The 18,084-nt window shown below is 43.6% G+C and overlaps 1 long non-coding RNA gene across 1 annotated transcript; it reads left to right on the forward strand.

The window, feature by feature from the left end:
- Positions 1–3,290: 3,290 nt before the first annotated feature.
- On the forward strand, positions 3,291–4,954 carry LOC132335879 (uncharacterized). Its single transcript, XR_009488760.1, has 2 exons — positions 3,291–4,606; positions 4,698–4,954. It is a non-coding gene; the product is annotated as an uncharacterized LOC132335879 (long non-coding RNA).
- The last annotated feature ends 13,130 nt before the right edge of the window (positions 4,955–18,084 follow it).

Here is an 18,084-nt window from a genome sequence, read left to right on the forward strand (position 1 = left end):
GAGCTGCAGGAAAGAGGAAAAGGTGAAAGATGCAGCAGACAGAGATAGTGATGCCTGGTCACAGTTAGAGCTGAGTTTTAGATTTACCCCACCATGATTAGAACAGTGATTTCATGACATTGATATCCATTATGGTCCAATTTCAAACAAAATGAAATCTAAGCTGTTGAGCACAGTCGTAAGCTGGTCCACAATCTTGACAGATTACAATTAAGCATTCTGTCAAGAGGAAAGGCATAACCCAGAAACTCTTTGGCCCTTGGCCTTGGCACATGGCTGGTGAGCACAGACCTGGGGCTCCTGGGCAGGGCTTCCAGCTCATTGCATGTTATGTGACAGGCTGCCTTCAGCCATGTGCTCTGTCTCCCCATTGCCTCCCATCCTCTGATATCACAGGGACCTGGAGATCCCCAGTGCTTCCAAGAGCTGCCCATTTATCATGGATGAGCACTGCCACTGCCACATGAGAAGCTCTTGTTGCTTATCAGACACGTGAGGCTGAGGAGGATCATGCCCTGGCAAAGCAGTGGATGTGTTAGAAGGAAAGAGATGGAAACCCAGCCAGGGATATCTCACAGTGTGCTGCAGACCAGCTGCCTTGTTTGGCAAATGATAACTGGGATAAACCCTTACAAACTAGCATCACAGAGAAGATCCAAGGTGGAGTGAGAACCTGAATAAATCAGGCTTACATTAAGCAGACTGACCTCCAAACACAGGCAAATTAAGCTCTTGCAGAGAGCTGGGGACTACCTATGCCAGTTTCAGGAGGCCAGATGCTTTTGGCAGATGTAGCCTGACTCTGGTTCCAGAAACAAGAGCAGTAATACTTAGTGGTGTGTGTAATGCTGCAAAGCCTGAACTGATTCCAATGATGAATTATTTCCTCTCCCATCACCAAGAGAGTGACAAAAATGATCAGCCCAGAACACACAGGTAGGAAACTCTCAGTGTAGCATTACTGAAAAGTAGAAAACAAAACCGGACCCAACAATTGTATTACAGGCAAAGAAGAAATAAAAGCCTAGAAGGAGAATGTCATGTACTGTAAGTGGATTAAAGTGAAACTGGAGATCTGCAGTCTAACTCCAGTCATGCTAACAAAGTTTTCTTTGAAAAGGTGTTGCAATTAGATGCAAAATCACATGGGTTGCTCCTCTGCCCTCCCCAGGGCAGATAAGCAATCAAAATAAACACATTTATATGAGCAATCTGTTAATCCTCTGCATAAATAACATTCCACCATGCAAGGTATATTTGGCTTAGTGCTCCTTGAGCATTGAGAAGCTTAGCAAAGTAGTTCAGTCCTTATCCTATGAGCACAACCACAAAATCCCATCCATGTTTGCACGTCCTAAGGTTACCCAGGAGACAGGGATAAGGGCCATCTTTGGTCTCTCTCTGCACAAAATGGAGCTCTCCACTCCACCTGAACCTCTGCTTGGTGGTCGAAGGGAGTAGGTGAAGAGAGCCTGGGTTTTGAGGCAAACAAAATACACACAATCACTTTTCCTTAGGTTAGCAGGAATATTCATGAGGATCTCTTTCTTTCAAAGCCAAGAAGCTCCTTAGTTTGTTCTTTCAGCATTCCAAGTCTGGAGGGGCAGATCCCTGCACAGCTGCTGGTTAGAGGAGGCTGAAGGCTGGCTGAAGGAAAGCACATGCCCTCAAGGGCTCTGTGCTGGCTCAGGGAGGCAGAGCTTTCCTGGGGAAAGGTAAGCAGAACCCTTTCAGAAATGCTGCCAAACCTGAAAGTTCAGGGATACTTTACAGAGAACACCTGCCAGGCACAAGGTGATGCTCAGGCTGGCTGAAGAGTTTGGAAGGTGAATGGAGAGGGTGGTCCTGCTGGGATGTGAAAGCATCTGCCCCCAACAGCCTTCCCAAGGGATTTCTGTGACCTGTGCACTTTGCAACTGTGGACCTCCCTGGCTCTTGGCATGACCTTTCCTACAGGTGCACAGGTTCTGAAACAAAGAGCTTTAAATCTAACAGCAAAAAGCTGCTAGACAAACATTCCTAACAAAACTTTGGAGTCACAATTTGGAACATATTGAGAATTAATTCACCACAGACATGTTCAAAGAAACAACAATTTTCAGACATTTATATTCCCTACACCATCCAAGATTTTTTTATAGACACTCCCAAAAGTTCACCCAGTTTATTGCATCATGGTGTAGGTGTTTGTTTCTTTTAATTACTACCAGGACACCTCATCTGTCTTTGTTTAATGGATAGCTCAAGTTTTATCCAGCTAAACAGTGCTTTGTTAAATCTGCTGTCCTGGCCAGACAATTACTATTGATTAAGTTTTCTGTAGTGTACAAGCCTACAGAGTGGCTCCCTCACTGCACCTGCAATGTATTAATCAAGTTTTCTGCAGTGTACGGACCTTCAACTACTTAATTTCCTCATGGTATCTTTCTTGTTCTGTAACACCTAATTTATCTCTAGTTATATGATATCAAACAATTCTTTATTAAATTTTGTTCTTCATCTATTGATTAAGTTCTCTAAGGGGTAGGTGTCCATGGAGCTCCTTTCTGCAGGTGCAATGAGCTAATTTCTTAGAGTTTTCTACTGACACTCAGCCAGCACATATCTAAATCAAAACCAGCAAAGTAAAACATTCAAACATTCCTTAAATAATTAAACATAATTCATTACAAAATTTTTAAAGAATCACAAAACTTCTGGCTAACTAAGATATGACTCACTGTCGGTTCCTTCTGTGTATAAGACTTCACCAGGAAAGAAAAGGTCACTGGTTGAATCTGAGGCCATCCAGAAACACAAAGGTCTTATTTGGAAGCACATTTCTCCTCCCTGACCCTCACACCCTGTTGGTCATTTTTGGACTTTGTCTCGGAGGGCCCTGGTTTTGCAAGGTAAGCTGCAAAGCCCTGGAAGGAAAAGGAGCTGCCAGAATATAGAAGTGCTCTGACATGTGCTCCCTCAAATGCTGAGCTCTCAGTTCTGGAAGAGTAATTTGGTGAGTGAGCCTGGTAGAGAAGCTGGGGGAAAAAAGTAAAAGAGTTTTCCCCCCTAAGCCACATTGTATAATAATAAGGTGTTATCCACAAAGGAGGAGATAAAATCTGATAGCCACTCGTGGTGTCCCAAATATGAAGTTAAAAAAGCCATCCAGAGTTAGGCTGAATAGCTCACTGCTGGGGGCAGGGGCGAGGCACAGGCTGACCCTTGGCTGAAGGCACTGGGTGTATCCTATCCCACGCGGCCACTGCACAGCACACACCCTTTCTGAGAGGAACATCTCGCACAGAAAGCACCGGGCTGGAAAAGGAAGAGCTGGGTGTAGTGGCTGTGAGAACTCATCTCCTGAGCTGCACGTGATGCCCCTGAAAGGCTGAATGAGCTTGAAGCAGCTGTTTGGTAAAGCTGTTCTCCCCTGAGGGCACACTCAGTGGGGTGGCTCTGGCAATTAGGGGCTGGACCTTATTATCAGCATCTCAGCAGGGAGTGGGTCTTCCTCTGAAGAGGAGACTTGGCTTTGATAGTATGGTCTCCAGTATTCTTCCTCTGTCAGGTAGCAGTTTGTCAAGAGCTGCTTTCTTAAATAGCTTTATCTCTATCACAGTATTATATGTGATAGATTCACACTCTAATATATCACATTCATTATATGTGATCTATTATAATATGATAGTATTATCATTGTTTTAAATACTTGTACAGAAAGGCAGATTATTTTCTAAAAGCCAGAATCTGACACCAAGTTTATGAAAAGATGTAGTCAAAAGCTTGTGAGATACTAGACATCTGGCACTGATTAAGAAATGTTATTTGGAGCTACTAAAGGTAATTGGTGATAGAAGTAATCTTTATTCCAGTTTTCCAAATGAGGTAACTGAGGCATGGAAAAATTAAGTGCCTTGTTCAGGGCTGTATGGAACAGTCTTGGCCATGGCTAGGAGCAGCTTACTAACCTCCAGTCCCAAGCCTTTTAGCTGTGTGTGTTCACTACTTTATCCTGATAAAAACTCAACCTCCATTGCCGACGAGAAAACTCTGTGAGAGCAACTTCAGGAGGTTTCTTGTAAGCAGCAAATTAATGAATACTGCTTTTCCAGTGGATTTGCATCCTGAAAGCTCAAATTCTCATCCTTAGCAGACTCCCATGATAGCAACACCTTCCTTCACAGCTCCCCCCAACACCTGCTTGTACCCCTGACCCAGCCACAGCCCCAGCATCTCTGCTACTGTGGGAGAGCTGCTGGTGATGACCATCCTCTTGGGGAAGGAGGTGACTTTGTGTCGCTCTTATTTACACAGTAGCTGACCTTCATGGAGAGCCTGTAAGGTCAGCAGTGCCCTTTCAAGTCCTGCTCTGAAATGCAGTTGGACAGGTTCAGCAGCCACTGGGAGATCACAGTTTTCCCAGGGAACCAAGCTAAAGCTTGAGCTAAAGCACCTGCCACTGTCCAGAGCTGTGGGAAGCACTGTGGATTTTCCTGGCAAGCTGGCAAGGGGGATATTTTGGAAATAATCATGGAAACACAGAATGCCTTGGTTGGAAGATACTTTTCAGATCATCTAGTTCCAGCCCCACTGCCATGGGCAAGGACACCTTTCACTAGACCAGGTTGCTCAGAGCCCCATCCAGCCTGGCCTTGAACGCTCCCAGGGATGTGAAATAGTCGAGTTGCTTAGTACTTACCCTGCTTGTCTTCCAGGAAATCTCAGCAAGGATTACCATGCTGCTTTGTGGGTGTTCCTCAGCAGCTTGCCATCTCCCCAGTGAGCATGTCCCTGCTGGAGGCCACAAAGCCATGACTACCCTCAGCCACAGGCTAGTAGCCATGGGATCAAGTGCCATCTTACCCTGGTACAGAACCTTGGGCAAGCTTCTCCCCACCCTATGGTTTACCTCTCAGACTGAAGAACACTGGCAACAAGGATTTAATAAAAGTAATTAAAAAGCTGTTAATTATATAGTTGTTTTCACTGCTATTCATAGCTTGTCTTGTTTACTGGTTGTCTTTTTTCCTCATGCATCATCCTGTGTGGTTAATTAAACACCACCTGATGCAGGGAGCACAGCACAGCATGCCCTGGCTGTTGTGAAAGAACCAGAGCATTTAAACCAAGCCATAGAGCTTGAGCAAGAAGCCTCAGAGTCCATCTTATAGCATCAGCACCACTGCCCCTTTCTGAATTCATCAGTGCACTATCTAGTGCTTCCAACAGTAGAAACTATGACAACACTTCAGACATGCTTTCTGAAAAACAAAAAAATTCCTTCCATAGTGAAAATCCACATTTGCTTCTTTTGTGCACTTCAGTAGTGACAGTAATTGCAATAGCTGGGGGTGGGGATGGGGGTAGCCAACTGCCAAAAGCTTGTAAAACTTTAAAATGGAAAACTGTGACCTGGCATCTGTGAAGCTGGGAGCAATGGAGCAAAATCCATACACAGATGTCAACTACAGAACAACCATGAGATATTTGCTAGTATTATCTATACTTACAAGCACTCTGATGTCTCTTTTCTCTGTGAAAATATGTAATGACCATGAAAAGAAAACCATGACCACAGGATGCATCTCCTGAGGTGTACTTGTGAGACAAAGGGGAATGTGAACATCAAACTGCAAAGGTTTTGCCTAGGCATCCTCTGAAATCTCAAATATGACTCTTTTCTCCCGTACAGCCTGCCAGGTTTTATCTCTTTATCTTCTTTTTTATCTCTTCATCTCACTTTTACTACTTTTCATTGTGTCCTGACTTATTCCCCCACTGTGCTCTCTTGCCCCTCCTCTTCCATCCTCATGGCCCCGGTGCACTGCAGGCTGCCATCCCAGAAAATGGTGCTGATCCTCACCTCCCACTCTACCTGCAACTATTGCCCAGTAGGAAGCTGGACACTCAGATGGCAGCGGGACCTCCATCATGCAAAGAGGTTTAAAAATGAGATTCACAGAACAGAAGCTCAGAGGAAGCCTCTGCTTTGGGCTAAGTGGGATCTTTGATGTAGGAGAGCGTTGTACAATGCAGCAGAACGAGGCAATGGAGCTGCATTGGCTCCTCCTTTTGAGAAACACCTTTCTGAGTGAACATGACAGGGCTGCCTATGACAGAAAGGGTCAGATGAGAGACTAAGGTAATCCTTTCCAGATGGAAGTTTCTTTGCTACTTCTCACATATCATCAGCACACACAGGTTTGTGCTGCAGCCAAGAGTCTCCACAGATTTGCAGTCTGGGACTTCCTCATGACAAAAATGAAACCTTAGGTGTCATTACTCTTCTAGAGCTTTAAACTAACCCCTTGAATTTTACCCCATCAGTAGAGCAGAAATCCAAGCCCTTCAATTATACAGCCATCCTAAACTGTGCTATCGTATCTGGGAAGGGAGAACTCATCTGGAACTGACCTCTTTTCAAGGTGCACTTGAACAGAACTCAAAATTGAAGACACTGTACCATCTCAACCTGCAGAGAACTAAATTGTGGTTGAATGCAGTAAAGTCTGCCCTGCTGGTGATGGCTCCAATCCCTTATCCAATCATAGCAGCTTCAAGTGATCCTGATGGATTCAGCAGGATCCATTAGCTGTCATCTATTTCAAGAGCAATCTCAGTGGATGTCATTGAGAGACACTTCATACAGAATCAGCTTCATTGCATGACTGCCTTTTTAGTTGCTGTGGGTCACTTGTAGTTCACAGTCATCCCTGCCATCCATATGTCTGTCTCAGCCATGTGCATGCCAATAAATGGAAAGACAATGCTGGATTGATTATCTTCTGCACGATGGTGTCCCAACACCCTGCCAGCCTCACTGCCTCACTCTAGATCACAAACAGGCTCAGCAGCCACTTCCAGGTGTCAGGCAGATAAACAGCTGTATCTGCCTGGTCAGAGGATGAAAACCATGGAGCCTCATTCCTTACTATTGGCAAATGGCTCTCAGTGACTCACTCTAAGCGCTTTTTCCAGCACAGCATTCATTACTGAGGAGCTCCTACCCCACCTGAGAATGCCCAGAAGGACCCATGGAATTTGCCAGTCACCTCTGGCACGCCTTAGAATGGGTAGCTAATGGCCTGCACTGCTGTCCAGCCCGCTGCCCTGGAGTTTTCATCTCAGAAACAGATGAATCTAGGATGTCTTTCCACTTGAAAAAATAGCCTCTACTAGAAGTAGAAGAAAACTCTTAGGATACTCTTTCTAATTGCTGGTTCAACATGCTATTGTTTGGGTTTTTCATAAAGCTTTTACCAGATGTGGCTTCTTTCTTAGACAGTCCTTTCTCATATTTCCTTTTTAGAATATTAGGCGTAATTTAGCCACAGTTTGTGGTAAAATATTTGTTTCCATTTCCTTTTATTTCATAAATATATTCATTTGTAATCCAGTTTGGAGGTTTTTGTTCTCTTTTTTATGAAAGAAAGTGAAAAGAACCAGGCTGACATTGAAATGCATCTCTTTATGACTGTTTCTTTTATTCCTATTTACTTACCTTCCTATATATTAAAAAAACCTGAAATAAAGTGGTTTTTTGCATACCATTTGCCTTTGGTTTTTCCTTTCTTTTAGTTTTCTTTTTTTTTCCTTCAGTTTTATACTTCTTCACCGCCCACAAGAGACACATGAATTAGACATCACAAAAAGCTCCTTTTTGCTTAGGCAGTTGAACTTTTTCAGACTGATTTTAGCAGAGTTTTGTGAACAGCAGTGGTTCTACTGACACAAAATTGAAGGGCAAGATCTTTTTGAGGGTTAACAAGCATGGAAACTGCACACCTCTCCTTCCTCTTGCACCCTCTGTAGTCATGTACAGAAATCCATGACTTTTGTTCCTTCACTGGTCAAAGATTCACTGGATAACAATTTACTGTTCAGTAATCTTTAAGCCATTTGCTGCCACTTACTGGATAACTAGACATCCTGCTTCGAAAAAAGGGGAAAAAGAAAAGGATCAGAACTGGGCTTACAATGAAATTCAAAGTAGGCATCACCTTAAGCCAGTGTAAGAAAAATGTCAAGGGCAAAATGAACATTAAAGTTGTTCCACTCAGTGGAGACGGGTTCTTGGTTAATGAGTTACAGCTATAAAATGCCTGTAAACTGCACCACCCCACTCCACTTCCTCCTCCTCTGCCCTGTGTCAATCCCTTGGGAGTGGGAGAAGGCAATTGGAATACCAAAGCAAAAGGAGATTTAATGCAATTGCAGAAGAGTTGGAGATAAAGTAACACCTACCTGGAAGAGAGAATACCTTTTCCTACCATTTTCATTTTATTTCCATGTGCTTTTATTTCCTGAGGGTACCAGCACTGATAACATTGCTATTTCCTCAATGAAATGAGGTGCTAATTTTGTTTAGATTAATTTGGAGGATTTTAATACTAGTTGCCATTAGAAAAGAGAGGCTAAAAGAACATTAGAAGCTGCAAAGTGAAATATTTACAAACAATAGATAGGACTAAAAGGATAGAGATAAGAAATTGCATTTACACTATGGCTATTCTTTAGTCTCAAAAGAACATACAATTTTGCTGGAATGGCTGCCCAGCTGGGAATGGGAAGGTGAGGATATGAACAGTTGGTCTATGCTCTGTTTTAAGTCTCTCTTCCCTTGCCTACTACACGCCACTGAGACCCTTATCTGAAGGAAGAGTTATTGATCTGTTCCCAGGCTGTCCTGAAGAAGCGTTATCCTATTATCCAAGTACAACACAACCCCAAATTAATTCATTTTTCACATTGCCTCTAAGAGAATTGCTGCGAATTTCTCATTTCACAGCTGACAGCTGAGATGCAGTCAGAGATGTCCACAATATTTCCATGAAGGAAGCAGCCAGCTCTCAAGCAGGCAGCCTGGCAGAGTGAAACACTATCAGTAGCCACTTTGGAAAAGCCTGATTTTAGCAGCTTGTCCAAAATTTCTGTGACAGAGCCAAGGACAGAGCACAGTTCTGAATTGCAACACCTGTTTTTTTGGCAATGCCTCTTTTAACTCCCTGGATAACGTGGCCAGGGTCCAAGCACTTCCATCAGTCAATAAACCAGATCCAGCCCCAAAACAACCCTGTGATGTCCATCAGTTGAGATGGGAACTCATGACAATACCAAGTGATCAAATATTTAACACTTTCAGACTGGATATCACTATCCAGATTTTGAGGTTGGAACAGAAAACCTTCAGCTGCCTGGAAACCTTCCTGACAGGTCAGGAGATGCCAGATCCTGCTTTCTGGAGAAGCACACCAGATGAACTGGATAAGCAGGGAAGATCATAGGCCAATACAATTTCCCCAAGCCATTCCCATTTATGACCACCTTTCAGTGAACTACAAAGGACAAAGACTGCAATATGAAAAGAAAGATGACTTTGCTGATCAGTGTTTTCTGTTGCACAGAGGGACTTAAGGTACAGAAAAAAGGCAAAACTCAGAAATGCAGATTAGGCAGAAGAAGACTGTTTTGAGAACCAGTAACTTCTATTTCTATTTTATGGTGTGACCTCCATTCCATGCTTCACTTTCATGGAGTGACCACTAAACAACCCATTCCTCTATACTGCTTTCTGACTTTCTCACTGATTCTCCCAACATTCCTAATAATTACGTTTTGTTGGTTTTAGCAGCAGAAAATGCTGAGAAATGGATAAATGAGAAATCTTGCTTGTCACCAGGGTCACCCTGTAACACCAAAGCTGTCTCTAGTTCTAGAAACACCCAATTTACCTAAGCACAGTGTGAAGAAACTGCAGAAAGCAAAGCTTTCTGTAGCTGAAGGAAGTGTAAGCTAACACCAGCTAGACTTCTCTCAGCCTGCTTTACATCCCTCCCCTCCATGAAGTGGAAAAGCATTCAGAAGTGGGGCATAACTAGGGAAGAAGCCTCCAGGGCATTCATACTGAACTTATACATTAATTGTTTCCTTTACTCATTGGTGGCATTTTCCTAAAGAAAAACAAACCCAAGCACGTGGCGTTCTGCTGGTGCTGGGCACACAGTGGCAATGGACCAGCTAAGGAGCCTTGCTCCAGCTCTCTTCCACTGCCTTCACAGCTCCAGGAAGAAGCTTCTCCAAGGAGCAGGGAGGCGTCTGCTGCCCGGCCTGCAGTGCCTGCACAGGCAGGAAGGCAGGGAGGAATGCTGCACTGTGGCTTGGAAACAGGAGATGGGGAGATAGCAGCAGCTGCCCGTGGGTGTGTGGGGTGAGGGAGCTCCCTTTTCCTCAGTCTTTGGCATCTAAGTGAGGACATCTAAGTGGGCTTGGAATACACCTTACTCAGGATGGCTGTTGGGAGAGAAAAAATTCCACGTTCACTGAGGATAGAAGTGGGTTTTGAGCTTTTCCTGAAGACACAGATGTTTTTAACATAGCTGCTGTCCTGTTTCTGGTAATAAAATGGACTAGGTCTTACAACATGACAGGTTTTGTTGTCTGTTGGCTGCAAAGAAAGTGGCACACTTTGTACTCACTGCATGGGATGCTGCATTTCATGCCTTATTTTACACTGACCTCGCTCACAATATGATCAGAGCCCTATGAAAAACATTTTAAAAATCCAAACACTCAGCCCTCCTAAATCTTCTGTTTACATATTTTGTTACTTTTATAAGTAAATCTTGAGTTAAAATACTGCAACTCTACTGAGATTTAGCTTTTCCTTCTGCCAAGGATGTAGCAGAAAAATTACTCCCAGTGAGGAGAGGCCATGGGGTCCGAGGGGAGCAATATGTCCATTGCAACTCCCCCTCTGACATTTCCTTAGGAAGTGAGTTCTGCCAGCAGATGCCAAAGGTAAACCCTCCCATGTGGCTGACACCACATCCACCTGGTTAACATATTAGGATCAAAACAGAACAGTCAGCACATACTAATGCACAGACATCCAAAGACAGAAAAAACCTAACTGGTCTGGAGGATCTCTGTGCATCAGCTCTGTTTACATTTCAGATTAATATGCAACTGCAGTAGCACAGAGGCTCAGGGAGGATGCATTACCTACAGAAATCCCATGCAGTACTGGTGTTTAGAAGCCCGAGGGAGCTGGTTTCTGCAGTGCTATCACACATGCCACAAGAAACTATTTCAAAGCCACATGAGGTCTGACACCACAGCCTGTTCTCCTGCAGCTCAGGCACCGGTGTGAGTGCCTGGCTTTATTAAAACTGCAGACATCAAACTGGCTGCCATGTCTGTCCAACTGTGTTTAAAAGCCCCCTGACAGAAGAAGGTCAGCACAAGCCAGGCTGGATACAGCTCTGGCTGTGGATGTGCTATGAACACTGGATGCAAGTTGCTGCAAAGCCAGAGGCAGACGCATACAGCCTTTCCCAAGGCTGAGCTTAAAAGCCAGATGAAAAGATGGATTGAGCCTTTTAGCTGCTCCATCTCAGTGTGCAGCCAGCAGGACTTGAACTGAAACTGTGGTCTGAAAGAGGGGCAGGGCTGGGCTGTGCCCAGCAGCACATCTGTGCAGCCAGAGCTGGCAGAGGGCACTGCTGTGGATATTGGGAGCCAGGACACCATGGTTTAAAATCATCTCCAGAGTCTGATTCATACTGATGGACAAAGCTGTTTCCTCTGCATTTATGGTCTTTAATCACATTTACATTGGGTGTCAGCAAAGTAAGTTTTCCAATGCTACATGGACCACCTTTGGTGTTTGATAGAACAGCTGGCCAAGCTCAATCTCCACAGGTGAAAAACATCCCCCATGGTAATTGTAAAGGGCTACAACTAGGTGCTGAAAACAGAACTGAGGTATAATTACACCAAGAATCCACATCTTTATACACAGGGTGATAGGGAGTGACATCTGAAGTTTGGTCTTTGCTTTGTTCGAGCCCAAAATCGCTGAATTTGATATAAAAATCCATTTTCACAGAACCAAGGATTTCCAATTCTTGGGGTTCAAAGGATGCTTCAGCAAGGAATTTGGCCCAAAACCCCTATCCATCAGAGGGATTTATAACGAATCATCAAAGATGTGGAGGAATGGTTTTAGGTATTGGCCAAGTATCTACTGGCAAACCGACCAAACAAGTGGAAAATGGCTTTTCAGGGCTTGAATGAATTAAACAGACACCTGCCATCCCTGAGACCTCCAGACCTCTGAATATGACCCTGGGTTTCTCTGTACCTGGGACATTAGGTGAAGGAGAAATTTTACAGAAACAGACAGCAATGTGTTTTGCTAACCTGCACGACTGAGAACGGGCTGTTTGTCTTGTGTTTTCTACTTGAGATCACAGCTTTCCTCCAGCAGCTGCTTTCCTTTAGCTCTAGGAGTACTGGTTTGACTGTAACAAGCAAAATAGAAACAGAAGTTATGGGTTCTCAAAACAGTCTCCCTCTGTCTAATTTTCACTTCTGGGTTTTGTCTTTCAAAAACTTTTTCCACCACAACTTGTGCGTATTCTCTTTTCCACAAATGCTTGTGCATATATATGTGTATGTGTCCAAACACACAAATACTCACACCCAGATTGCCTATAGCATTCACTAGACTGCAAATGCTACTTCTTTAATAGCTGTGTACACAATGTTATGTCACAGCTCATTATCAATGGCATATTAATCCTAATTTTCTCAGATTAGATTTTTAAATCCCTCTTCTTTATAATTTCTGATTCATTTTAAAATGCCAATAACCAAAACGCAATGGGAACATTGCATGTGTCTTCCTCTATTCCTTTCAGCTCCTTTAGAGGAGTAAAATATCTTTGAAATGCTTGAAATGTTTCAGATTTTGATTGCTGTTTTTTGCTCTCTCCTTTTTTTTTATTTTGCCCTAGACTAATTCCAGTTTGATTATCTTCCATAAAAAAAGTAGACTCATCAGGATTAAAGTTTTTTAAAAATTAATATGTGATTAAACATATTTCATCTAGTAATTAATTGTTATGAAATTATTAATTTATTATTTCTACAAGTCAGCAATTAATGAAAAAGTTTTGATAGCACTACAAATCTGAGAATTAATATATTGATTGACCAACAGGTCACACATCATTTCAGTATTCTTCTGCCTGAGCTTTTACATTGAGAATCAGAGTTCTACTCTGAGAATCAGATTTCTACTGTAGATTTGTGCTGTTACACTTTCTGCAAACATTCTTGTCAGGATAGATCTACTTCTTCAGTTATTTACAGGCCTCAGATTTCAAAGGAAAACATGCAAGACAAATATGCAGCTATTAATTGAGGAATTGCCTTCTCTGCAAACGTTGGCCAGTCATTTTTCTTTTAAAAGAATTTGTATTTAAAATGGAAGCAAAATAACAAACTAAATATTTATCAGAAATCAGATATATATAAAATGCTTTGTAATTTCTTTTAATTCTTAGGGCAAGAATATGATCAGGGTGATTTTTTGCAGGTTTATGTCTCTAAATCTTTTTTTCCCAACATGTTTTAACACAGAACATTCAGCTGATCACCACTGACTTGCACTCCCTCATGTCCTTGATCTTGATGTTTCCTACTGATAAATCATTTCCACTGTGGGACTCTGAAAGCACCCCTGGGTGCTCCAGCTAATTCAGGGTCTCTGAGGCCACATCAGTGTACAAAGATGGGGCGTCCTCACCCCTTGGCCAGTCCCAGCTGCCTTGCTCCCTGCCAGGCAGCCCTCCAGACCCTGGCTAAGTGTATGTTTGCACAAGGACTCCTTGAATTCCTCCTTCCACGGGTGACTCAGGTCACAGGAATTCAGCCTTACAGAAATTCATGCTCAGTTGCCTTTATAATTTGCCCCTAATTAACTGATGCATGCAAGAAACCTGTTCTCCTGCCTGTTCAAATAGTGGCTATGCAACATTAATCCGTGGACTTTTACTGTATCAACAGTCACCAGCACAAATTATTTCAGCTACCTGACTTGGATTATTTTGGATAGAAGTGAAGTCCCTCTGCATAAAGAAACATTGTTTCAGGCCAGTCTCTCCTATGAGCACAAATACAGATTTAAGGCCAATTTAAGACAGTTCCCAAAATGTCATGGGACCCTGAAGTTTCTGCATCCCGAGACAATGAGCAGTTATCTCAAAGACAAACAGCTCTATTTTCTAGAGCTGAACTTGTGGGAGTATTTACTAAAACAATAGTCCAACCCAAAACTGTGAGTATCAATACAGCCAGATAACAAAGCTGGGTCTCTTCCTTCAGGACTAGATGAGAGGATATCTCCTCTCCTCTCAACCTCTGCTTTTGTACAGTGTCAGTGAATACTGTTAACCACACATCATAGTTAATTCTAGAAAGGACTGCACTTCACTTATGAAAAACATACTGTATTATGGTTTTATGTTATGTTTTATTCCTTGGCAAAGCCTGACAGGCCTGTCTGTCCCCCCCATACACTGCTCCCTGCTGCCCTGGCAGGTGTGCCAACAGTGACTGTGTGCCTGGCAAACAGGATCAGTGAGCCCATCTTCTAACTGGCTTAAAAAAGCTCCAAAAAAAATTTCAAAACAAAACACACCCAGCACTGCACTGATCACAAAGAAAATGTAACATGAAACTATGGCCTCCCTCAACCCCTCCCTCAAAGCAGTCTCAGTTCTTTGATGAATAAAATACACTAAGTTTTCTCACTGCAGCTGTTTTAATTCTAGTTCAGGATGGAAAATGTCAGCACATTGGGTTCTTATAAAAGAATAGAAAATCCATTTCCTTTTTGGGGTCAATTAAACAATCAGTACTCTCTCAAAGAAGCAAAAAAAAACTTTTAATGGCAGAAGAATGAAAATAGTGACTCAGTGGTATTCTTCAACCCTACACATTTTTCTTTTTCTCAAGACTTTCCTTTTTCCTTTCTTTTGTTTATCTTGTGGAGGGAAAGGAAAATCTGAAACCAAGCTCCCTATCAAACCTGCCTTATCTCATCTTGAGGGTTTCCTTGTCTTGGGCAGAGCTGAAGCTGGGAGGAAGCCACGTGCCTCCAGCTGCTCCCTTGCTGCCTCCTGAGCAGCCAGGGACAGAAATGCTGGCATCTTACAAGTAACCAAGCACAGAAAGACCTGAAAATCTTCTCACCTGCCATCAGTGGAACAGCGCTCTCCTGTTTTGGATGAAAAAGCTCCTTCAGCTCACTTGTTCTCCTGAAATAACCACAGGTTAATGCCACACCTCTGTCCTACAGAGTGTCCTGGTTACAACCCCTCTCTCCCAGCCTCCAGTACATTTTACTGCCTCCACAGAACTGTATCTCCCTTTAGTCATTCACCAGAGACCACCAGGCACCAGGATATCCCCTTGCCCACTCCACCTACCCTTGAAAATAACTGCAAACCCTGGTCATTCTTCACTGAGCCCTTAGACAGAGAACAGAAAGCCCAGAAATGCCAGATGCTGCACGTACCCACACCCCCCATCCATCCACTGGTCACTCAGGGTGTCCAGCATCCCTGATTGGAACCCATTCCCACTCTGCTCCCCCAAACTTCATGACTTTGGACTGCCAGTTGCCTGCCATGGCTCTGAAAAGACACGCTGCAAGCAGAGGCACAGATTCATATGAGTAGTTTGCAAATCTGCACATTAGTTAACTCCAAAATGTTGGTAAGACATCACATGTGGAGCTGAGAAGGATTTAGCAGCCAGAGAAGCAATGCCAGCCTGCCTACACTGACAGCTGGAGCAACAGGACCAAGGAAAGTGCTCTGGCCATCTTCACTCTAAACCTGATGCCTCCTCAGGTGTGGACAAAGCTTTTGGGTGGGAGTGAAGCCCAGCATAGGCAAGGGGAAATTGGGATACACCAAAGTCTGAAGTAGGGAGTGCACTGGGCTTTGTTTTGCTTTAATTCAGGCATGCTGAACTTGGTTTCCCGTGGTTGTGATCCTTCAAAGATGCCTTTGCTCCTCCTGGTTCTGTGTAAGGAAAAAAGAGACCCAAAGGTCAAGCTTTTCAATGTGTATCCCAGAACAAGGATTTCTGCATGAAAATGACGGAGTTTGGAAGTACATCAACATGAAATGAGGACCTTTTACCTTCCAGCAGGAAAAAAAACATCTTCCAGAGAAATATTTAACTGCCTCTGCCTTCAGACAGCCATTCCAATGAGAATGTGCTTATTTTGGCAAGACTCCCCTGAACTGAGCTGCTTTGTGTGTGGTTGGGAGTGCTGGGTGAAGGCTCAGTAATTTGCTAGTGGATGCTTGAGGTAACAGTTCTTGGGAAGAGGCTGACTAGACAGCCAAAATGTAGGTCACCAGTGGGTGGAGTTCACAACCTCCCAGCTCTGCTGCAGTCAGCATGCAGAAGTTACATCTCCCACAGATTTTGAAATTATTGATGAAGCCTGAGAGCTGGGCTACTGGCTATAAGTCCTTAGGATGATAATTTCATTGGTTACTCATTTATGTAAGATGCTGGTTAATGTCCAGTCTGTTCCAGGATTATCTGCCAGCTAGGAGAACTTCCATCTGCAACGACATAGGTGTTACTCTACAGTGTCTAAAGGTAAATGCAAATACTGATAACACAGTTGAAGACCATCAGTCTCATTTTCAAGGTGTCTCCTCCCTACCACACTCATGGCAGTTCAGAGCAATCTTTTGACTCCTCAGCTCCAATGGCCATTCAACTGGCAGGGCTTTGCAGCAATGATGGGTGAGAGCCGTGGGGTCTCAGTTGTCTGGCCAAGCACTCAGTGAAAGCAGTCAGGGGAGAGCTCTAGTTTCTTGAATGACCCTTTAAAATCAGCTCTATATAGCATTGTGGCAGTTTTTATTCTTCTTGCTGCATGTGTTTCAGAAAAAAACAAAACCAAACCTCAAACCTTAATAGCTGTTCTAAACCAGAAGCCAGAACAACATACCCTTTTATGTTTGCACACACTCCATAGCTGCCTTAACTCCAGGCTAAACCACTGCTGTATATCTGCATAATCTTAAACCTTAGCAAATTAGAAAATAAATATATGTGCATGCATTTGAAATAGCACATTCTCCTCCAGGCTTTATCTCCCTGTAACTGCTGAAATTGTCTGACAGGGATGTTGCTTGCACTCTTATCACACGGATCTGTGGTAAAAAGGTTTCAGCAGTTTGCAGTGCAGATGTATCATCAGGACTGCCACCAGGATACTTTGGAGGGATTTGTAAAAACCAGCTGTCCCTGGAGGAGATTGCTGCAGGAGCAGAGGCCTCCTCTGCATGTACTATCTGCACAGACATGGGGCTGCTGCATATGGACCTCTGATACATCCAATATCAGAATTACTCCCTAAAATCCAATAGCTAGTTGGAAAGTGGTCTGAGTGATGTCTGGGAGGTGTAATGGTACAACTCATGAAGCAAAGCTACTGAGAATATCTGGTGCTGGAAGTTTAACCAAGCCAGACTTTAATTCTGACCAAGCCGTGTAAACAAAAGCTTTTGCCATTCTGCTTCCTGTTTGTAGTCTTCTACCCTGTGGCAAAAGGGCTAAGGATTGTCGGAAAAGATATTTCATATAAAGAAAACACTACTGGCACCACCAGCAGCCCTGCATCAGGATACATTCTGAAGTGTATGCCTGTCCTTGCTGCTGTCTGTGAATGGCCAGTTAGGCACAATCATCTATCAGAATAGTCCCTTTGAAGGGCAGGGATGTGCAGTTCATGAGACCAAAGATGGAAATAAAATAGCAACAACGTGCCCAGCATAGGCTAGGCAAAGAGGGCACCTAAGAAATTTTACAGGTAAGAACTTCTTCAGGTGTCCCAGAAGAGTAGGTTGAGTGGGACGAAGCAGGTTTGCTGTCACTTGAAGCCAGGCAGCCAAATTCCACCGGGGCTGCACATCATGATTGCTTTTCTGGACCAGGCTGTATAGAGAATTTACACAGGAAATCTGGGGTAGAGTAGGAGATCTGCCTCTGATTTTCCAGCTCCCAGTTCAGTGCTTTAAGCACAGGTGCCAGCTCCTGCAGTGGCCCTGAGCTTGTCGGGATGCTGGAGTTCTTCCAAACCAGCAGCGATACCAGAAGGGAAATGGGCCCTTTCAGCACAGAACAAACAAGAGCAGTCCATAAAGGCTAATGATACAATTTAAGTGTCCCTGTGCTCAGTGAACTCAGCCTCTCACCTCCAAGTGCTGGCAGCTGAAGTTTCTT

This window comes from Haemorhous mexicanus, chromosome 1 (genome assembly GCF_027477595.1).
Source record: "Haemorhous mexicanus isolate bHaeMex1 chromosome 1, bHaeMex1.pri, whole genome shotgun sequence".
NCBI lineage: Eukaryota > Metazoa > Chordata > Aves > Passeriformes > Fringillidae > Haemorhous > Haemorhous mexicanus.